This window comes from Triticum aestivum, chromosome 1A (assembly GCF_018294505.1).
Source record: "Triticum aestivum cultivar Chinese Spring chromosome 1A, IWGSC CS RefSeq v2.1, whole genome shotgun sequence".
Classification (NCBI taxonomy): domain Eukaryota; kingdom Viridiplantae; phylum Streptophyta; class Magnoliopsida; order Poales; family Poaceae; genus Triticum; species Triticum aestivum.
In genome coordinates, this window is record NC_057794.1 from 328148210 (window position 1) to 328154234 (window position 6025).

A 6025-nucleotide genomic window follows, 5' to 3' on the forward strand; every position below is an offset into this window, starting at 1 on the left:
GGTTTTTAAGTCCTCATAAATCCTAAACTCACCAGAAAGTCATCAAAGGTGGCATGGTGTCACGTCATGGCACATATATGTCATGGTAAAAACATTGTCCAATTTGGGCCAAACTTTATTACGAACCTGTTACAAAAATTGGAGCTTCTCTCAAATAAGCCTCGTGGTTCCGATGGGGAAATGTGTCCCCCTTGTGGGCGAAACATAATCACTGCCTCTTTTCGCCTTGTATTTTCTTCTACGGGCAACATGGAACGATAGGCTATCCGTGCTGAAATTTAAACGATAATCACTACCTCTTCTTGCCTTGAACTTTGTTTTCTACAGGCAACATAGAATAACAGGAGTGTCAGGCTGAAATTTGAAACAGTTCAGGGTTCGTTTGACCATTGTGTGTGTATATATATATTACTAATTACTAAGTTTTCTATGCATTTAATGTGGTTAATAATTCAAATTTGAACTACAACCACATGCTCTAGTGAAGCAAAATGGGTGGGAAATCATACATGTGTCATTGGGTGCATGTTTATGTCTCGTTTAAGGAATGAGAATGAATTACAAACTTGTCATTGTCCTGAGAATCTTGGTAAATCAAAAAGTCACCCAAAAAACAAGAAACTTGGCATGGATTCATGACCTGGCACATATATGTCGTGGTAAAAAAATCGTCCAGTTTGAGAAGAGGCGCACACATTAGTAGCCAACGAAGTCCTTTTTGAAACAAAAAGCTGACATGTTAATATCGCAAACGGTTCTATTATATTTACCATGTTGAAATTTAACCATACTCGGTGGCGTGCATGCAACTTTTTGATTAGATGGGACGAGTGCGAGAAGTCCGCTGTGCAGGCTCGACGGCACGCGTGCGAGCAGTCCGCCGCGCAGGCTCGACGGGATGCATGCATCCTGTCCACCTCGCAGGCTCGACGGGACACGTGCGAGCAGCAAGGCCGCCCATGCTCACCGAAAAGCGAGCTCTTTGACCTCCATCCAACAGCCTCCACCCGCCTCGCTCACAACTTCTCCATTAATGGGTTAATTAAATCATCTGGATGGAGGGTGTTTGCTTGTGATACCATGGCAGCATTTGTTTAATTCATGTTTTTTCAACTCGTATTCCGCCCTAATTTGAATTGCCACATAGGGCAACGGATAATACGACCACAATGCGGCTATATCCCCCACGTGTCGGGGCACGACTTAGAGGCATAGCCGCATGGTAGGCTTGTCGCAAGAGGGGTAATCTTCACACATCAAATGTATTGAATAAGAAAGGGATAAAGAGTTGGCTTACAATCGCCACTCCATACAATACATAATAATTCAAACATCAACCAAATTACAATCAAAGGTCCAACTATGGAACCAAAATAAAGAAAGACAACCCCAAATGCTAGATCCCCGATCGTCCCAACTGGGCTCCACTACTGATCATCCGGAAAAGAAACATAGTAACGGCTCGAATCCTCGTAGAACTCCCACTTGAGTTCGGTAGCATCTCTTGCACTGGTATCCTCGGCACCTGCAACTGTTTGGAAGTATCCGTGAGTCACGAGGACTCATCAATCTCACACCCGCGAGATCAAGACTATTTAAGCTTATGCGTAGGAGAAGGTAGTGAGGTGGAGCTGCAGCAAGCACTAAGCTTATATGGTGGCTAACATACGCAAATAAGAGCGAGAAGAGAGGCACCACACGGTCGAGAAACTATAAGTGATCAAGAAGTGATCCTCAAGCTACTTACGCACAAACATAACTCCAAAACCGTGTTCACTTCCCGGACTCCGCCGAAAAGAGACCATCACGGCTACACACGCGGTTGATGCATTTTAATTAAGTTAAGTGTCAAGTTCTCTACAACCAGGTATTAACAAATTCCCATCTGCCACATAACCGCGGGCACGACTTTCGAAAGTTTATACCCTGCAGGGGTGTCCCAACTTAGCCCATCACAAGCTCTCACGGTCAATGAAGGATATTCCTTCTCCCAGGAAGACTCGATCAATCTCGGAATCCCGGTTACAAGACATTTCAACAATGGTAAAACAAGACCAGCAAAGCCGCTCGATGTGCCAACAAATCCCGTTAGGAGTCACACGTATCTCATTCTCAGGGCACACCAGATAGGTCAAGCTACAAGTAAAACTAACCCACAAGTTGCCCTGAGGTGGCCCCACAGGCTACCCGTTTCGGACCAACACTCAGAGGAGCACTGACCCCGGGGGGTTTAAAATAAAGATGACCCTTGAGTCTGCAGAACCCAAGGGAAAGGTATATGATGGTAGGCAGGCAAATGGTAAAACCAAAGTTGGTCCTTGCTGGAGGAGTTTTATTCAAAGCAAACTGTCAAGGGTTCCCGTAACACCCAACCGCGTCAGGAACGCAAAATCAAGGAACATAACACCGGTATGACAGAAACTAGGGGCAACGGATAATACGATGACAAATTTACAATGGCGTGGATAATAATTGTCTTACATATTCCTATAATTTAAAATGCCACATGCGGCAAAGCCCGAAAGACACGGGGGCAAGAGAAGAAGGAAATTGCAGACAACGATCTGGGTTGCTACTGTCTCTACTAGTCGATGGATTGCCGGGCGGCGAAATCCTCCAACTCCTTATTCAATTCCTCACGACTTTGCTTGAAAGAAGCCACAAATTCCTCCACCTCCTGCTCGTGCTCGATTCGGAGTTTCCTCAAGGCACCCATTAGTTCCTCGGCGATCGCTTTCAGCGTCATTTCCGAGGCACTGCTCTGCTCATGGAGCATCTTCCAGCCAGCGGCCACCTCCTCCTTCTCGGTGACCAACTTTAGGAGCTTCGCATTGTCACCCATGAGTTGCTCGACGAGGCCGGTCGCCTTGTCAACCGAGGCATCGCTGATCTTGAGCAGCTTCATCAAGCCGTCGACCAGCTCCTGCTGTGTAGTGACGCCAGTGAGAATGTCGCCGTCACCGGTGAAGGACTTCAGGAACACCTACTCGTCGTGATGGCCGACACCGTGAATGCGCTTGTGAGAGCCCTCGCGTGCCCATAAGAGCTCGTTCGAGGGCTCCGCGGCGCGCCGGGACATCTCTGCTGCGGCTGCGGCTTTGCGGCAGGATCTCTCTAGTGCTTCCGCGGCCTTGGTCTATGTTGCCTGGTTATATGTCCACCCTAAACTCCTCCTACTGGTCATGGTGGAACGACTTGACAGAAAAAACCAGTTTTGTGGGTGATGAGGAGAGGAACTGTGAAGTAATTTTCGAGTGGGTAGTTTTTATAGCCCGGTGCTAAGTGTGAACACATATTAGTTTGATAGGTGTGAACAGATTTGCAATTACTTATTGCATTGTAATCAGCAATGTGACAAGAAACAAGGTCAAAATTTATTGATGGTAGAAGGTTGACCACGTAGTTGCCACATGCTATTTATCACACAAGTGTTAACATAAGGAAATGCATGTGTAACTTACTAATCATCACACACGAGTACTCGCAGACGCATCGTGTGCGATACTCCTAGCCACCGCAAGCAACTAGTTTGCATTTTTCAAAGTTTTTTGTACACATAGAATCGCACACGAACTAACTGTATTAACTATTTGTGTTGTAAATTCTTATCGCAAACAGTTCATCCGAGTCGGTTGTTTGCCACGTATCAGACACATCTTGTTAAGTTGAACAGTTTCTGTTGCGTTCGCCAATCGAAAACAGTTCGTCCGAGTGAACCGTATGCCCTATATCACACACACCTTGATCTGGCTAAACGTTTATGTTGCACTCCCTAATAGCAAACGGTTCATCAGAGCAAACTGTATGCCGTATATCACACACACATTGATATGTCTGCATGTTTCTATTGTTCTGCCTCATCGCAAACAGTTCGAACGGGTTAACCATGTGCCCAGTATCGCACACACAACTAAAATCTGAACCGTGTTTGATCCGTCCTCCATCACAAACGTTTTGCACCTTTTTTGACAGGTTTTTTACATCCCCATTTGTGATTAATGCATCGCACACTATTTCGTCAAAGGGTCTCTGATCGTAGTGTCAAATTAGCAGCATCCTGCAGTTAGAATATATTACTATATATTACAAATAGCGAGTGTGGAATAATGATGGATCGGTGTGCGGAATTGTCCTAGGAAATTGTTAACAAGATCAGTAATCATTATTGAAATTTTATATGAGGGAGAGGCATAAGCTAACATACTTTCTCTACTTGGATCATATGCACTTATGATTGGAACTCTAGCAAGCATCCGCAACTACTAAAGTTCATTAAGGTAAAACCCAACCTTAGCATCAAAGTATTAAGTCCCCTTTATCCCATACGCAACAACCCTCTTACTTGGGTTTAAGCTTCTGTCACTCTAGCAACCCACTATAAGAGAATCATGAACATATTGCAACACCCTACAGGGAAAATTCTTCACGTGTGCGCGGCACGGAAGGCACCATAGGACAACACCAAAATAAAACATACAACTCAAACCAATCTAGATCATAAATCAACCCAAAAGACAAAATAAATCTACTCAAAACGTCATACGATGGCAACACATCATTGGATCATAATATGTGGCAAAAGCACCATGTTTAAGTACGGGATTACAGTGGGGTGCGGGAGAGTGGACCACTTAAAAGAGGTGAGGAAGTTGATGAAGATGGTGATGTTGATGAAGATGATCACCGCGGCGGTGGTTCCCCCGGCGGCACTTCAGTGCAACCGAGAGAGAGGAGGGTAGGGTCTCCCCCTTGTGCTTCCTCCTCCATGGCCTCCCCCCTAGATGGGGTGAGGTTCTCCCTCTGGTCCTTGGCCTCCATGGTGATGATGGCCCCTTCCGGTGTTCTCCTCCATGGCCTCTAGTGATGATGGCCCCCTTCGGCAGGGTGCCAGCGAGGGCCTAGATTGAGTTTTCGTGGCTACAGAGGCTTGTAGCGACAGAACTTCTAATCTGGCATTCTTTTCCGAGGTTTGGGTATTTATAAGAATTTTTGGCGTCGGTCTCACGTCAAGGGGGTGCCCGAGGTGCCCACAAGCCCGGAGCACCCTTCGGGGGGGCAAGGCGCTCCTAGAGGGCTTGTGGACTCCTCGTACGCCTCCTGGACCAGCTCTTGTGCTTCAGGGGTCTTTGTTGGTCCATAAAAGATCACCGTAAATTTTCAGCCCATTCCGAGAACTTTTATTTTTACACAAAAGCCGACACCACGGTAGTTTTGTTGAAAACAGCGTCAGTCCGGGTTAGTTCTAATCAAATCATACCAAAAACATGTAAAATTGTTGTAAACATGGAATGAATACTTCATAAAGTATAGATATGTTGGAGATGTATCAGGGTTCTAGTGTGAGTGCAATCTTGTTTACTTTATATCAAGAAATTACGAATGATATTGCACCTGCTGAGATAGAAGATATTGATGTTACTATTAAACTTGCTAATAGAGATACTTTAACACCACTTGAGATTATTAGAGGTGTTGAAGTCTTGTGTGGGAAAATGAAATACCCTACTGATTTTCTAGTTCTTGGCTCCCCAGAAGATGATTTTTGTCCCATTATATTTGGTAGACCTTTCTTGAACACGGTTAATGCTAAGATCGATTGTGAGAAAGAAACTGTTAGCGTAAGTTTTGGTGATGTGTCTCATGAGTTTAATTTCTCCAAATCACATAGACAAGCTCGTGACAAAGAATTACCTAGTAAGGATGAAATATTTTGTCTTGCTTCTATTGCCATGCCTCCTACTGATCTTTTAGAACAATATTTGCTAGACCACGAAAATGATATGCATATGACTCAAACAAATGAAATAGATGAGATATTCTTTAAACAAATGCTTGTTTTGAAACACAACTTGCCTTTCAGACTCTTGGAGACCCTCTGCCACCCAAGAGTGATCCTGTGTTTGAACTTAAACAATTTTCTAATACTTTGAAATATCGTTATCCTGATGAAAAGAAAATATATCCTATTATTATTAGTGCTACCCTTTCAGAGCATGAAGAACAAAGATTATAGGTAACTAAGGAA